This window comes from Ciconia boyciana, chromosome 3, assembly GCF_034638445.1.
Source record: "Ciconia boyciana chromosome 3, ASM3463844v1, whole genome shotgun sequence".
NCBI classification, from domain to species: domain Eukaryota; kingdom Metazoa; phylum Chordata; class Aves; order Ciconiiformes; family Ciconiidae; genus Ciconia; species Ciconia boyciana.
Window position 1 is genome coordinate 4,052,119 of NC_132936.1, and position 16,310 is coordinate 4,068,428.

A 16,310-nucleotide genomic window follows, 5' to 3' on the forward strand; every position below is an offset into this window, starting at 1 on the left:
GAGGGGTTGGCTCATGTTATTGCTGTCCAGCTTCCCAAGAGGTAACATTGCCAGGAAAACATCAGGGCTTACTTGGTTTAGATGAATATGTAAACAAATGGGGAAAAATTACCTCAGCAACAGCTAAGCCCTGGTGGATGCTAAGCTGTGTGGATGCCCAGTATTTGCTAGTAAAATTCTTTTTAAGCAGGAAGCATGTGGCTTTACCTCTAGACAAATATCCTCCTGAGCATCAGTGTGAGAGCTGAAAGCCCTCCATCTGGCACAGCACAAGCTGGAGACCTCCAGAACTTTCCTGACCAACCTGACCTCCTGTAAAAAAATAATAGAGTCACTTCTTCATTTTCTTCTAACTCCGCATGAGCCTGTCCAACCAGCCATTGTCAATGCCTTTATCTCCCTCCTCTCACCCTTGGGGGATGCCACTGCTTGGCCCAGCAGAGAAGGACCTCAGCTGACCCAGGAACCCTGTAAAGCAGAGCAGCAACGTGCCGATCCGAATAGAAAATACAGCAGGCAGCTAAATAGTTTCTTTAGACAAGGCATATCGGGGACAATTGGAGCACGGACTTTGCTTCTTCACTTTGTGTGGATTATGAAGGTTTTTTTCTTGCTGCAGCAATAGCCTGTGCTCAGTAGAAGTAACCTCTGCATCTCTAAGTGCTTAATTCATGGGCTCTGCCAAGTGGACAGGAAATTAATGAAGTTTAAATGAAGAGCTGCTCCCTTTTCTAGCTGTCTGACTATTTCTTTTGATTTAGTATAATCCTGGCAGAGTGCTCCTGATCTAATCACAGGAGCTTGCACTTCGTGATCCAATTACTGCCAAGTTTCTGGATGTTCGTTTTGCTTTGATGGGAATATTGAAACGTGTGAACTTCGCAGGGGCTGGCTGACAGCTCTCAGCTCTGGGATCTCATTTTAGTTGTAGACCCAGTGGAAATGGGTGCAAATTGATTGTCTGAAAACACCACCTTGAGAGAGCAGGTTTATCTTTATGTGAAAGCTAGAATCCTTTCGTTTGGGGGAAAAAAATGAAATACTGTGATTTTCCACAGACCAGAACATCTGCTTCACCTTTAGCCAGCCTTGCAGCCTGTCCATAGCTTAGCCATGCAAACAGCTCCTGGCTCAGCATTGCTTCTAGCCACCATCTGTGAATCCGGATACCGGGTACCTATTTCTACTCTTACCCACAGGTCTCCACCCCTCCACCAAGCCTGGCTTGAACTAATCAGTAAATTTAAAGGCGATCTGGACGAACGTGCAGCCAGCACACTCACATAGTTTCATTTTTACAAAGGAAGCTACAGGCACGGTGATAACACCAAGCCTGTTTTCCAACAGCCGTCCCCAGCCAAAACTTGCACAAAGTTGGGCTGAGAACTGACGATTTCAGTGCACTTGGTGAGAGAATCCAAGACATCTGCTTCGCACACTGATTCTCCAGCGCTGTTGCCCAAACGTCATCACGTTGTACCCTCAGTCTTTCACGACCTAAGGTTGCCGCTGTCGTCGATCCCCTCCCAACACCACCCGGCAGAGAAAGCGGCTCCCGGGGTCTGCCGTGCGAGATAGCATCACCCCACCGGCTCCCAAAGCCTTCCTTGTGATGCCACTGCCCAGTGTTTGCTCATGTCCTCGCATTGTCCCCAACCCTGATAACTCCTCTGGTCAACGTTATCGTCTTATCGCCACAGCGGCACTGCCAAGCCATCAGCCCTCCATGTTTCGCAGGGAGGGCATCAAGCTCTGGCCACTGATAGACCTATCTATAAGCCCCTTCAGGATTGTTTTGATCAATGGCTTAATCTCTGTTTGTACGGTCAAATCCCTCCCTCCCTTGTCTGCAAGCTGGATGTTGGGATGAACGTCCCCTCGACTCGTACCATCTCAGAGCCCGGCTACGTGGAGAGCACGTCGCCGTCAAAGATTCACCGCTTGCACACCATGGGGCTTTATTACCCGTATTTTAGTAGATGGGCAACTGAGGTCCCAAGAGAGGTGTGGTGGCCTCTCCAAGGTCTCAGGACAATTGAGAACTGAGCTAGGGTTTCCCAAGCCTTAAGGACATCCTTCTCCTCCGGCAGTGCTGTAAAGGACCAGCCAAGTAAGGACATTATTGTGCTGACAAACACAGGAGCCTCAGCCAGAGACACCTTCCCATCTAAAGTCCTGATATCTTTTGAAGATGTGACCATTTTCTTAGCTTTATTTACTGAGCAACCCTCTTCCAGTCAATGGAGCAGAGATAAGCATGATCTTGATGAGATCAGGATTCATCTGACAGGATGAGAATAGGGCGGAGAAGAAGAAAGAAAAAAAGTAAAAGTAAAAGCTCATTGATGATCCAGGCTCCAAAAGAGGCCAAATCTGAGGGGCAGAGTTCTCCCTCAAATACATCTCTTTTTTTTTTTTTTTTTTTCCAAAAATGACAATGCAAGGCATTTGGGCTCCAGCACTGAACCAGCAGCAGAGAGAAAAAACTATGAGAGCAAGGGAAAGAGAAACCAGGAAAAATGGATAAAAATGGGGAAAAGCTCTATATATTTTCACTTCCCTTTTTTTTTTTTTGAACATGAAAAATGTGAAATTGGCCAAGAATTCTGGGAAAAAAAAAAAATCTACCACCAACAGAAGATGTCCTCACCCTCCACCGCGTGTTTAACATTGGTGGCCAACTTTATACGAGGGAAGGAAACAAAGCCCATTTCATAGGAGGACCTGGCCTGGAGGCCCAGCTGGACCTACTTCAGATGGTTCCCAGTGGTGTCTAAATCATTGTCAATAACCGATGGAGAGGGACAGTTCCTCCACCTGAGAAGCACCCAACTCTCTGGAGTGACTGCAGAGGGACATTAAGCCTACATGATTTGCCCAGAAGTTCCCGGGCAGCTTGCAGCAGAGCTAAGGGAATTGGCCACAGCATCCTCAGAAACATCAAGTAAATTATAACAGAGCCAGGCTTGGTTTTTGGCCAGATGGCCACATCCATCCTATTAAACTCCATCTCCCAACTCAGAGTGGCAACAGCCAAACCACCTCATGGGAATGGTCCTGGCGTGTTCCCACAAAGACTTTGGGATACGTCTGTTTGGTTGTCCCTATGGCTGATGTCCAGCACCCTTGCTCCAGTGTGGCCAAACCTACTAGGAGACATCCTGCCTCAGAACCTGGCGCTTAGCAGAGACGCTTAGCAGAGAGATCATCCTTCCAGTGAATAGCAGAGCAAAGTGGACGCTCAGCTGCTAGCTGCCACCATCTCCTGATCTCCACATTTGATGGGACTCCATCAGCTTCAGTCTATGGGCCGCTGAAGAAAGGGAAGGGACCAACCCTGGAAGATAAGGCCTGACTCTGGCCTTGCTTTGACCAGTTGCACTTCAGCCATGGTCCCTGCCTGCAGTAGATGTGGTACGTGTGTGTCTTGATTTGATCCTGTTCAGCTGAGGATGAAAGTGGGACATCCTTTTTGCAATTCACAGGAGGTATCAGAACAGCAGAGGAAAGGAGCAGATCAGAGAGATTTCCATGATTACAAATAACCCCTGAGTTTTGCCCACAGCCTTGAATGTCTGAAGAAAAGCAGATATGGTGGGAGCAATTCTCCAGGCATCTCCCCCGTAGCCACAGCACCCAGGCTCCATCAGATGAACAGCTCTGCATGTCATATTAACTCACACCACCTCTGATCTGGGGCGGAAATCCCAAGGACAGACAAAAGGCAGGAAACAAGACAGGCGCAGCTAAGGCTCAAAGATGCTCTTCACGCAACCGATCACTGGAAAACGAGAGATTTATTCCAAATGGGGTATGAAGATGTGCAGAACAAAGAGCAAAACCTCTTTTCCGAAGTGCGTCTCGCCTAAAACCTCGAGGCCAGGGCTGATGTGACCTGAGATTTGCTCCAAGAACAGGTGAGTACAAGAAACATCTGCAAGGGGTGATGATGGAAATGGGAATCCTATGCAAACAAGTGAGGAAAAAAAACATTGCAGACTTCTCTGTTACCCTGGTGTTTGCGGTGGAGAGCTATGGCTCTCTTGTATTTTTAATAACATTTTCCATGGAAGATGAAAAGCCAGGAAATAAATAGTTAGAAAACAAAGGCCCCGTTGGGGATTTGTGTTTGTGTGTCTGTTTTTTGCCTGCAACAACATAAAATGTAACATCTTTTGCCCATTCTCTGTTTTTCCCACTGCATGCTGCTAAAAGCCAAGGCATTTTAATCTTGCGGGCATGCAACAAGAAGACAGAATTTTTAAAATGTTCTTTATTCTCTATATGAACCCCAAAAAGGAAGACTCTTGAAAGAAGGAATACATTTTTACTACAAGCTAAGGAAAATATTTCAAAATTTCAATTTAAAATTAGTAAAATTAGTAAAGCTAAAATTAGTAAAGCCCAGCTAAAATTAGTAAAGCCCATCTGAATAAATGCTCCCATTATATTGACCTTTCAAGAGCAAAACCTCAACCCCAAACATAGCTGAAAACAGTTAGAAACGTTTAAACTTCTTGCTTATAGCAGTTCAAGCCTAGCTTTTCTTTTTATTGACTTTAAATAGCAATTCATCCAGAAATTTCTTCAAATCTTCTTAAAACAAGCAAACCAACCAAAACCAAACCAAACCCCCAAAAGTGAAAGTGAAATTCAATTAGATTTAAAAAAAAAAAAAATTCACAGAACTATTACACTTCGGAACTTTGTTCAGCCAGAAACAAAAGATATTGAAACTTCCAGTTTGCTGATTTTGTATTTCTGCCTCTTCCAGACGAAACACAAATGACATTTTTCTTGCTTTTGGGAGGATTTTCCACTGAACCAAAAAATGCATTTCCTAATCAGTTCTACTTCTGACGTGTGTTTTTCTGGAGTAAACATTAGACGTACAGCTCTACCACAGTCTGTATGGAAAGGTGCTAAAAATTGTCCTTTTTGCATGTCAGAAGAAGACAGTAAATCAAAAGTATATATTTCGCAGAGAAGCCCTCCGTGGGTGCGTGCAGCCATTTCTCCGTGGTGGTTTGCGTATCTGTGGGTGTTAACAACTGGAATATGCTCTGATGCCTCCGATGTTCTGGCATTACAGTGAGGCTTCACAGCTGTTCTGCCAAAAATACATAATCCTGTGTCAAGGCACGGGACTAAGTGCTCTGTGAGAGACAGGTCCTGTCCTGGATCTGCTATCCCCCACAAGCCTTTTAATCATCCTTTCCCTTGTCTTCCCAGATAATAAGATCTACCTACCCCGCAGTGTTGTTGGGAGGCTTAACTTGGTGATCTTTATCAAGTGCCCAGGGATCCTTTGCAAAAGAGAAAAGAAAAAGAAAAGAAAAAATAAAAATATATGACCCAGCCGATTTTGCTCTCATACGGCCAAGGAGCGGCTCCCCGGGAGCTACAGCTGATCGACACAAGCAAGCCCAAGATCAGCTGTCTCTCTTGGAGGTTTCATTGCAGAGCAGAGAAGCCATCCTTCATTTAGCCCCTTGGGTACCGTCAAGGGTGACACTGCAGTGACACACATTTTTCCAGCCCATGTGAAGACCTGTGCTTTTGCAATGTCTTTGCTGTTATATACTAAACCGAAGTCTGCTTGGTCCCCCTTGCTTGAAACGCTGTCAGCACATCTTTTCACCAGCGCAATATTCCCCTTGGAGTCAACCAGGAAGATGGTGACCACCTAGATGGGAGAGCAAAGGAAGATCTCTGCCTCTGCCCAGGACCTCCGAAAGGTCAGGGAACACCGCTCACCCTAAAAAAGGTGATGGCTGCCAGGCAAAAGCATACTTGGTTTTCCCCAAAGATGTCAACTGATCTAATAAAAGCGACATCCTCTCCCTGCACGCCTGCTCCTCCTTTATTACTGTTTTTATGTTACTAGCGAGAATGTTAAGCCAAAGAAATCTCAGACTGGTTATGGGGCAAGATCCCAAAAGCAGGTGCAAGATGCGGTTCACACTGTCCAGCTCAAGCAGGGGATTCCCTTTCCTTAATGACAATGGATGAGGATCTCCCGCCACCCTCCTTTCGGCATCCTTCCAGTCCCTGGTACCTGGCCAGGGCAGGACAACATGGGGCTGAGCCTGAGCTGCTCTCTCCTGCCAGCCAAGAGCTATATACACCTATTCAAAGCACTGTCTGTTCAGCTAGGTACACTACAAACTCAGATAGCTGTGTGTACAGGCACATCAGGCTTTATCTAAATCTATATCTATATTTTTTTCCACCTGGAACAACAGACAAATTGATTGACGGATTGATTGACAGATGATAGGCAGAACTACAGAGACATTCAAGTCCAGATTCCTCCTGCCTCTAAATGGCTTTTTTTTTTTTCATTTCTAATAAAAACCTCCAAAACTCAAGCCATGCCCAGGAGTCCTCCTCTCCCTCCTCCTTCCCTGCCAGCTCCAGGACTCACAACGTTCCTCCTGATTTGTATGATGCATGAAAAGTCAGAGGTGCATCTGTCTCCAGGCGCATTGCCGAACAGATAATTACTGTTTATTAATAATATCAACACCGTATTAATGATCTAAGAATGAGGGCTAATTAGATATAAATTTGCCAACATACCTGAGTATTCTTTCCACGGTGTGCTGCACTGGAGTTTTGCCTAATGATAACAATATCATTTCGTGATAAAATGAACTTTCATGTTACGGTACCTTTTACGATTACCGTGTGCTGTGGATTTTCTTGCTTTTCCCCACAGATGACAAAACGCCACCTTCACCCAAGATTTTCCATCCTGGACAGCACTCCCAGGTCGGTGTGAAGCTTCATGCTGAGTCTGCAAGCCAAAGCCAGGCTGGGTTTCAGCAGATTTAAGGGGTCACCAGCTCTGCTGCTCTCCAGTAATGCCAATGCATCGGCAATATTAACACCAGTGATACTTTTCTTTACAGTACAAACCCAGAAGAGGAGAAGCAGAAGAGCGAGCAGGCTCTTCCCCGTGGTAAAGGGAAGCTGGAAGCTTTATTTGTGCAGCCGTAGGAATCTCGGCGGCATAGTCTGAATTCCTGCTGCGGTGAGCGAAGCTGGGGAAGGTTGCAATGTTCACTTGGCTGGAGAACAGCAGCGCAAGGGGTGCTCTGAGTGGTTTTTTGGTGGGCTATTTCTGGAAAGTTGGATGGACCCGTAATTAGGAAAGAAGAAAATGCCCATGATGTCACCTCAACTCCAGAAATTCTTGTGTAGATCACACGGAAATTAGATAAAATCCAAAGGAGCCCTGGCAGCACTTGGAGATTAATGACTAACTATTCATTAGTACCAGCTCTGCTTATTCAGCCTCTGACCCCAAACATCCCCAGCACTGAAGGAGCTGAGTCCTTCCCACGTGCAGTTACCCTAACACCTCTCAGATGTCTGAGGCTTTTAGGTCCCCGATTCACGCAGGAGTTTGGGTCCTCCTTTCCTTTGCAAAGCTGAGGCCAGGGGATTTGGGGGAGGCTGCGTGAGCATCTGCTGCGTCCCAGCCCGGTGTCCCACGCTCAGGGAATTCGTCTGTGACAGATCCAGGTGAAGAGAGGAAGATTCCCAGAAAGTTCCCAGCTGCCTCCAGTGTCCCTTGCTGTCAACCTCAGATCACACACTCACCCTGCGCCAGAGGGGCTTTTTTTCCTTGTTGAAAAAGACTAGACATTTTTATGCCTTTTTTTCAAGTTTTCCATTTTTAAAATTGTCAATATTTTGTGGGTTTTGACTGGCAATCTAGTTCAAGGTCAAACCAACCTCCTGCATTACGGCTCAGTCCTGCCAGCACTTGCCTGCTCATGAAACCCTACTTGTCCTTTGCTCGCGTGAGAGCATTTCACGTGGATTTGGCACTTGGAGGTTCAGTGCTTGGAGCACTGAGCATCAGTGTGAAAAACTACCGTTTGGCTTTGTGGTTTCACTTTTGTTTCTCTCTTTTTTTTTCCCCCCCCTCTCCAGAATAGGTGGATTAATTCAAACCCGTGCAACCCCTGGATGTGTCAGTGCAGAGAGAGAAATGTTTTTTTCAGCCCAGAAGGAAATCAGTGGTGAAGCCTCCATCCTGACACCACATCTGCCATCCAGGGGTGAGGGATTTGGGTCAGGATTGGCCCTTTCTCATCATAACCAACCCCGGCTCTCCACCACTGCAGTTCCCACAGCCCAGTGCCCGCTGCGTGATGCTCGGAGGGGGAGCAGGGGCATCCCTTTCGGGTCCAGCCCTTCCTTTCCCGGCGGCAGCGGGGCTGGCCGGGGCACTGACCCCAGCGCCGGGGAGTCTGGAGCGGAGCTGGCGGCCGCCGCTCCCCGCCGTCAGCCCACACCTCATCAATAGGGGCTGACAGCCACGGCCTCGCCGCCCCGACGGCACCGCTGACGGCACGGCATGGCTCGGCACGGCTCGGCACGGCCGAGAGTCGGGGATGCGAGCGGGCAGCCCCCCAGGTCGGGGTTGCAGGCAGCCCCAAGCGTTCGAGGTGCAGGGAGCCTCATCAGTCCGGGCTGTAGGGAGAGCAATGGTTTTGGGATACAGGCAGCTACATGGAGTGCAGGCAGGGCTGTGGGTCTGGGTGCAGGCAGCCCCATGGGTCTGAGATGCAGGCAGCACTGTGGGGCTAGGTGGAGGCAGTCCCAGGGGGTCCAGGGTACAGGCAACCCTGTAAGTCAGGGTGCAGAGAGCCTTGTGGGTCGGGTTGCAGGCAGCCCCATTGATCTGGGGTGTAGGCAGCCCTGTGGGTCAGGACACAGGCAGCCCCATTGATCTGGGGTGTAGGCAGCCCTGTGGGTCAGGACACAGGCAGCCCCATTGATCTGGGGTGTAGGCAGCCCTGTGGGTCAGGACACAGGCAGCCCCATTGATCTGGGGTGTAGGCAGCCCTGTGGGTCAGGACACAGGCAGCCCCATTGATCTGGGGTGTAGGCAGCCCTGTGGGTCAGGACACAGGCAGCCCCATTGATCTGGGGTGTAGGCAGCCCTGTGGGTCAGGACACAGGCAGCCCCATTGATCTGGGGTGTAGGCAGCCCTGTGGGTCAGGACACAGGCAGCCCCATTGATCTGGGGTGTAGGCAGCCCTGTGGGTCAGGACACAGGCAGCCTCATGAGTCCAGGGGGTCCAGGCATTCCCACAGGCTGGGAGTGCAGGCAGCCCCGTAGGTCTGGGGTAGCGGCAGCATCACTTGTCAGGGGGTGCAAACTGCCCTGTGGGTCTGGGAAAGAGGCAGACCCATGGGTCAAGGAAGCCATGGATCTGAGGGGGTACAGGCAGCACCACTTGTTAGGGGGTGGAGGGAGCCCCGCGGCCCTGGGGGCACAGGCAGCCCCATAGTTGAGGTGGTACTGACAGCCGTGTGGGTCAGGCCTCAACGGACAGACCCATAAATAGGCATCCACAGGGAGGGATACACCGATGCAGCCGCAGGCGAAGCTACAGTGACAGATAAGGACGTATAGTGACTAGGTATAGGCAGATAGACCCGTAAGTCAGAGAGACATAGACACATGGATAGATATGTATAGATAAATAAACAGGTATTTCGGCAAGTAGATAGGCACAAATAGGCAGGTAGACATAAGAATAACTAGAAAGTTACATAAATATATGGATATATGCCTAGATGAATAAATGTATATATGGAATGGATATAAGGATATATAGATGTATGGATATATGGATAAATGGGTAGATGGATATATGGATATATGGATAAATGGATAAATGGGTAGATGGATAGATGGATAAATGGGTAGATGGATATATGGATATATGGATAGATGGATAAATGGGTAGATGGATAGATGGATAGATGGATAAATGGGTAGATGGATAGATGGATAGATGGATAGATGGATAAATGGGTAGATGGATAGATGGATAGATGGGTAGATGGATAAATGGGTAGATGGATAGATGGACAGATGGATAAATAGATAGATGGATATATGGATAAATGAATAAATGCATAGATGGGCAGTGATACTGACTGAGGTTCTGCTCTGCCAGGGCTCCAGCCCCTGCATTTCCAGGCAGTTCAGCCTTCTGCCTGATGCAGGAGGCTTTTCCAGCCTCTCTGACATGGGAAGGGGCTTTCCATCACCACTGCCGTTTCTGCCAGACACGAGTGGCTGTGCCCGGGCCTGAGCCGCCGGCTGGTGCCCAACAGCCAGGAAGGCGATTTCACAGCAATGTGGTGACAGCATACTGCAGGTGTGCTCCACACATGTGGTTTCATTGTCATTAAAAAGCGGTGCTTTGACATAATGACAATAAAACCACATGTGTGGACGGCGGTGCGAGTGGGCGACAGGAACCCCGGTGGTGACGCACCCCATTCATCCCCGGCGGGTTCCCCCGTCCCTGAAGGCGATGCTCACCCCTTCGCCCCCTCACCGGCGGCCCCGGGAGATCCCCCACCGCAGGTTCCCACGCGGCCATTCATCACGCAGCCCCACTCCCACGGGGGAAGCCCCTTCTGCGTCAGTTGAGAGGGTCCTGGGTCAGGAAATGCAGAGCACTGAGATTTTAGACTCATTTCGCCTGATTTTGGCAGTAAAGCTAAACAGGAGCGTAGCATGCCCATCTGTACGGTATTTTCAGTGCCCTCCCTGGGACGTCTCTGTCCCCTGCAGCAGGCATCCGCCACACACAGGCAGCGGCACAGACACCCGTGGCATCACGCGAGGCGCGATCCAGGCACACGCGTTGACGTCCTGCAGCCCCCGCTTCCCTAAAGATCCCAGTTCCAGCTGGGTTTCGGATCCTGACTCTCCTCAGATCACCCCGGCACTGACCCTCGCCGCTCAGCCTCTCTCCCCTCCCGCTGCATCGCAGCACGAAGCGCTGCTCCACGCGCCTCTGCATCCCACGGCTTTGTCCTTGAGGAAATCATTCGTATTTATTTCCATTGGGGAAAAAAAAAAAAAGAAAAAAGAAAAAAAGAAAAAAAGAAAAAAGAAAAAAAGAAAAAAAGAAAAAAAGAAAAAAAGAAAAAAGAAAAGAAAAAAAGAAAAAAAGAAAAAAAGAAAAAAAGAAAAAGCAATAACATAATATTTGGGGGCAGAGAAGGCAGTCAAAAAGGATTTTAAAATGCCCCTGGAGCATTGCTGAACCATGATGCTCTTTGGACACCCTTCTCCCAGGCGGTAGTACCTGGCCTTTGGGGCGGGGGGGGGGGGGTGTAGGTGAGGGGGGTGGTGGCATTTTAGGACGACTGTCCTAAAAACATCCTAAAAATCCTGTAAACAGATGTGACGTTTGTTTAGGAAAGTGGCTCTGAAGGTGCGACAAGAGACTTTGGTAAGTCGGGGGGGTGGTAACCAAAAGCAGGGTCTGCTCCAGCTCAGACACCTCCCTGCCCACACTACCCCTCGGTTGGGGGGGGGGGGTTGTCCCGCTGGTTCCCCCCCCCCCGCAGCTGTGGGGTCGGCTGCCCACAGTCTCCTGTGGGGTTTCCTTGGGCCGGGACATCCCGACACGTGTCCGTGGGCAGGGGTGCAAGGGCGTGCAAGGCGGTCCCGGAGCCAGGAGTGCAAGGCTTAACCGGGGCGGGGGGAGCCAGGATCAGCCCCCCGGGAGGGAGAACCGATTCATCCCGGCCCCTCGCAGCGCTCCACCGGGCTCTGCTGCCCGGGGGTCACCCCCTTGCTCCGTGCCGGCCAGATCGGGGGAGGGCAGGAGCGGGCGGGGAGGGGGTCACGCCATGCCCCCCCCCCTCCATCCCCAAACCCCCCAAAAGGCGGGCGGGCTCCGCCGCGGGGCCGCCGCTCGCCCCCCAACCCCCGGCCAGCCCCCCGCCCCTCCTGATCCTGCCAAAAAACCGGGGTGCAGCCAAGCCCAAGGCTTGGGACCCCCCCCCTTCCCACCTCCCCAGATTGCACTGGCCGCTCTAATGCAAGACAGCGCCGTGCAAACCCAGTGCCCGCCTCTCCATGTGCCCCGTACCTATAGATATATACCGCCCGCAGATGCCACCCAGCCGAGGGCACTGGTATTTTGGAGCCAAGGCATGGAATAATTAAAATAATTTAAAGAAAACGTTCAAAAATCCCCTGCACGCTTGGCACAGCAGCTGCCGGCTGCGTTTATCCCTTTTGCTCTGCTCAAACCACTCTTGCCTGCTGCTTCCCCCCCCAGCCATTTTTTTCGTGATTTTTAAAAAATTCAATCTTCAGCACAGTCCCGCGGAGAAATTTTTAAATCAACTTTCCCCCCCTCTCTCTCCTCATCCGCAACGTGTTGGGGGTTTTTTTTAGGTTTTTTGTTTTTGGTCACTGCCACTGGCGGGTGCAGCTACCAACACCCGGAGCTTTAACTCTAAAACCGGCGCGGAATTAACTTCGATGCGGGAAAGAAAACCGGCATCGTATCGATTTATTTCCTCCCTGGGGGAGGGAAAAGGGGGCTGGAAAGGAGAGTGGAAAGGCCGAGGTTTGTTCCGCAGGGTTATTTTCAGCCAGATTTCGTTAACCGCAGGGAAAAAAAAGTTCCTCCGAGTTCCGAGCAGGGATTTTTGTTTTTTTTTTCCCCCTTCCACCCTGCTGTATCCCATCCTCTGCTTTTTTTTCGGGATAAAAAGCATCCGAAATCCATCCTCACCCTCCCGGCTGTTGGTTCGCACCAAGCTGGGGGTTCGGCTCGGCTCCTCACCGCGTTGCTTTTCGGGGTGCGCACCCCCCCCCCGCGACGCGATGCTGGGCACTAAGGACCGAAATTTCCCCGCTGAAAGAGGCTGGATCCGGCCACGCACAGGCAAAAGCGACCACGGGATATTTTTTTGTGTGTGTGTGCGTGTGGTTTTTTCCTGGAAGAAGCAAAACCAAGGCAGGTCCTTGAAATCGCCTCTGTTCCTGGTAGAGCTGCTCGGGCGGTTTAAATCTGGTTTAATTGGATTTTTTTTGGCTTGTTTTTTTTAAAGAAAGCGCTGATATTCAGTAGGAACTCAACGAAGCTTCAGCTTTGGTAGAGAAAATCGCCAGAGATTTTTGCAAGGCGTGGAGAGGGAGATGCGTGTCCAAAACCCAGCACATCTGGATACGCAGCTGCTTTGGGAGAAGAAGAAGAAAAAAACCCAAAAAGACATCGATATATTTAATTCTCCCTGCTTTCTCTGCATGCCGATAACGCTATGTTCGTCAGCATATTTTTATATATACACAGGCGCACAGCGTGGTATAAATTACCTGGTATATTTAGGTATGGGAGTATATACATGTTTATATGTAACACGCGTTCCCGTGAGCGTCTAATACGCATTAAATCCCACCTATATGCAATGTTTGTATTGGTATGTATATCACTACATACTTCTTATTACATATACATTTCCCCCGCGTGCTTGAAGTATAAATATCCGCAACGCAGAGAGCGGCACCGTTGCCGATGTTTCTCCGTGCCGTATTTATGCCCCTGTAATTTTATTTCCACCCGTGCCCATACCCATCTGCGTGCCGATATTTTGTGTATTTGCCCGGATTTAGCTTGACCCGCGGTTTTAGCCTCTGCCCGTGCCCACACGCATCCCCGCCGGGTTGGAACCCCCTTTTTGGGGTTTCCCGGCCACAGTGTCCCTGTCCCCCCGCCCCGGGTGTCCTGGAATAACGGGGGGGCTCCGGGGCGGAGGACTCGCCTTCCACCCCCCCTTCAATAAATCGCTTCCCCCCCGCCCTTTTTTTTCCCCTGCTCCCTCTGCCTCCTTCATAGGGAGATTTCTAATTTCCTCGGAGATTTTTTTTTCCTTTCTGAGCCCCAAAAGCCGCTGCCAGCCTCCCTCCCCCCCCCCCCCAAATCGGGTAGGACCCCCAAATTTCCAAGGAGAACCCCGGAGCCAGGGTGTAGGAAATATTAAGGTCGTGAGCGTTATTCCCGGGGAGCAGAGCTGTGGGACCCCCCCGGCAGCTCTCACAGGAGAGGCTGGAGCCATCCCACGGCGGAGTGTTCCCCCGGGAGAGGGGGGCCGTGGGGGGCTGACCCCCCCGTCCGTGGGCTCGGTGCCCGGTGGGACCCCGCGATGCCGAGGGGTGCAGCCGGCCCCGGGCTGTCCCTGCCTTGCACCATTGACCTTTAGACCCGGGTGGTCTCTGCAGCGCATGGGGAGGTGGCGGGGGACAAGGGATGGGCGTCCAGTTTGGGGGGGGACGGACACCCCCAAACAGGCTAGGGTGAAGGGGAGAGCGGCTGCGACCTCTCCACTCTGCTTGGACCATGAAGGATTTGGGGCAGGAGCTGGGAGAAATCCCCCCCCTGTGTAATATCCCCACAGAAGGCGGTTGCCTCCAAAGGGATTGGGGAGCTGGGGGGGGGGTGTCGTGTCCCCCCAGCAAAGACCCCTTATTATTTCTGCGAGCTGGGCACGGGTGTCCCTCCGGGTGCGTGGGGAGGTGCGGAGCAGGGCTGCCTGGCTGGACTTTGCCTCCAAGCGTGGGGCTGGCCGTGTGGCCATGCCTGGGGGTGGTGGTTTGATTTTATTATTTTATTCCTTTTTTTTTTTTTTTTTTTTCCCTTGCACAGCAATGAAACCTGGCGCCCGGCTGATGGTGCAACAGATACCAGCCACCCCCCCCTCTCCACTTACCTCCCCCCCCCCTCGCTTCTTTCCTCCCATCGCCGCCCACTTCCACGTGACGTGGGCAAACCAGTCAGCGAGTGGGACTGGGGAGTCTGGCTATACTGGGGAGCCAAGGGGGGACCCTAACCCCCTCTGCGCAGCAGGAGCAGGCGGGAGCCAGGCACCTCTTAGCCCTCTCTGCCTTCCCCACAGCGAGGGGGTGTCCAGCCCCACGACCTCGCCCCCCTCCACCCCTTGCCCCCCCCAGCACCGAAGGTGGGTACCACTTCTCTGTCCCCTCGCTCCTCTCCCTCGCTGTCAAGCCGCGACCCCGGCGAGCCCCTTCCCACGGGCCTTCCCCGAAAGCTTCCTCCTATTGTCTCCTCGGGCTTGAAAACGGACTCGATTTTGCTTTTTTGGGGTTGATTTTTTTTATTATCACCATTACTATTTTTAAGGCAGGAGGGGAATTCACTCCTGTGGATCCTGCTCCTCTTTGGAGAGTCCTGTGGAAACGCTCCATCCTAGGCCGGTTACCCGCACACGAACCAGCCGCTCCTCCGTCCCCTGGGTTTTGGGGGGAAGCAGAGCTCCCTTAAACCCCCTTCTTTCCGGCTCGCTTCCATCCTTACCCCTTCCCGACGCTGCCTCCGGCTTCTCCCCCTTTCCTCGGCTGCCTGCCGGTCTCCCGCTGTCCTCCCGGGTATCAGTCCTTATCTCCCGGTTATCTCCTCTGCTGCTAAATTCAGCCCAGCGGAGGGGTTCAGCCTGGGGAATCTGCTAGTTAAATCTAAATCAGTCCCAAGAGTTATTTCTCCGGCCATAATTCCCCCCCATCCAGCCCTTCTCCAGGTGTGAGATGGTTTTCTAGGATCCCTCCATGATCTGCAGAGAAAACAACCTCTCAGATCATTTCACCGCCCTCCCAGACCCTCCTTGGGAAGGTTATTTCACCCTGACTCCCCTCCACAAGTGTTTTTTTGGGCTCTCGCCATTGCAAGCCACATGCAAGGCCCTGATGGCATCCCACGGCCTGCGCCGTGCCCCAAAACCAACCCCTGCACCCCACTCAAAGCAGCCCAAATCAGAAACCCAACAGATGTGGGAAAAAGCACCCATCGTGCCCACCCTGCCCCACGGCTCTGCGAAATGCCTCCCCATCCAGACCCACGGCATCCCCGGTCCCCAGTGGGTCAGCCCGCTGTGCTTCCAGCTTCTCCCAGCTCCCCATGCGGGAAAAGCGGGGAGGGTTAAAAACACCCGGGAAAGGGAGTTTTGTGGGTGCTGCTGGGGGTCTGCTCCCCCCATGCTGTCACTTTGCAAGTGGGTCTGGGCAGCACTGATGGGGGGGTGCAGCGGTTATGCCCCCCCTCCCCTTTTAAGCGTCCCCCCTTCCACGCGTGGCCGGCCTTTGGGGGGGTGCGGACACGCGTGGGACGGGCGCGGGGTGGGAGGGTCGAGCCAGCCTTCCTCCTCCTCCTCCCCCCTCTTTCCCCAGCGTCTGCCTAATTTAATTCCTCACACACACACCCCCCCTCCACCCTCCGCAGCTTCAGCCTCCGGGTCGCCTCCCCGCCGCCCTGCTGCCAGCCCACATCAAACGCCGGCCTCGGGGGCCATTAACAACTTAAAGCACCGATCGTACCTGCGGGACAAAGGTTTTTGCTCCAGGTCCTAGGAGAGAGCATCGCTGTCTCTCACCTTCCCGGCTGTGTACCCCCCTCTTTCACACCCCCCCCCCCCGGACTGCTCTAACCTCCTTATCTCCTCCGCCCCGAGGGGA

At 51.8% G+C, this 16,310-nt stretch overlaps 1 protein-coding gene and 2 long non-coding RNA genes across 3 annotated transcripts in view; 1 reads left to right on the forward strand and 2 right to left on the reverse strand.

Annotated features, from left to right (window-relative positions):
• Positions 1-4,483: 4,483 nt before the first annotated feature.
• Positions 4,484-6,956, reverse strand: LOC140649996 (uncharacterized). The gene is made up of 3 exons (XR_012041814.1): positions 6,675-6,956; positions 5,251-5,306; positions 4,484-5,110 (listed from the first exon to the last, which is right to left on the reverse strand). It is a non-coding gene; the product is annotated as an uncharacterized lncRNA (long non-coding RNA).
• Positions 6,957-12,396: 5,440 nt separating this feature from the next.
• LOC140650232 (uncharacterized) lies at positions 12,397-16,233 on the reverse strand. Its single transcript, XR_012041903.1, has 3 exons — positions 16,173-16,233; positions 15,160-15,317; positions 12,397-13,022 (listed from the first exon to the last, which is right to left on the reverse strand). It is a non-coding gene; the product is annotated as an uncharacterized lncRNA (long non-coding RNA).
• The window catches only part of GATA4 (GATA binding protein 4), a 34,907-nt gene continuing 34,777 nt past the window's right edge, over positions 16,181-16,310 (forward strand). The window contains exon 1 of the mRNA XM_072858277.1: positions 16,181-16,198. The gene's annotated coding sequence lies outside the window, so the exon portion shown is untranslated. The remainder of the gene's footprint in view (positions 16,199-16,310) is intronic.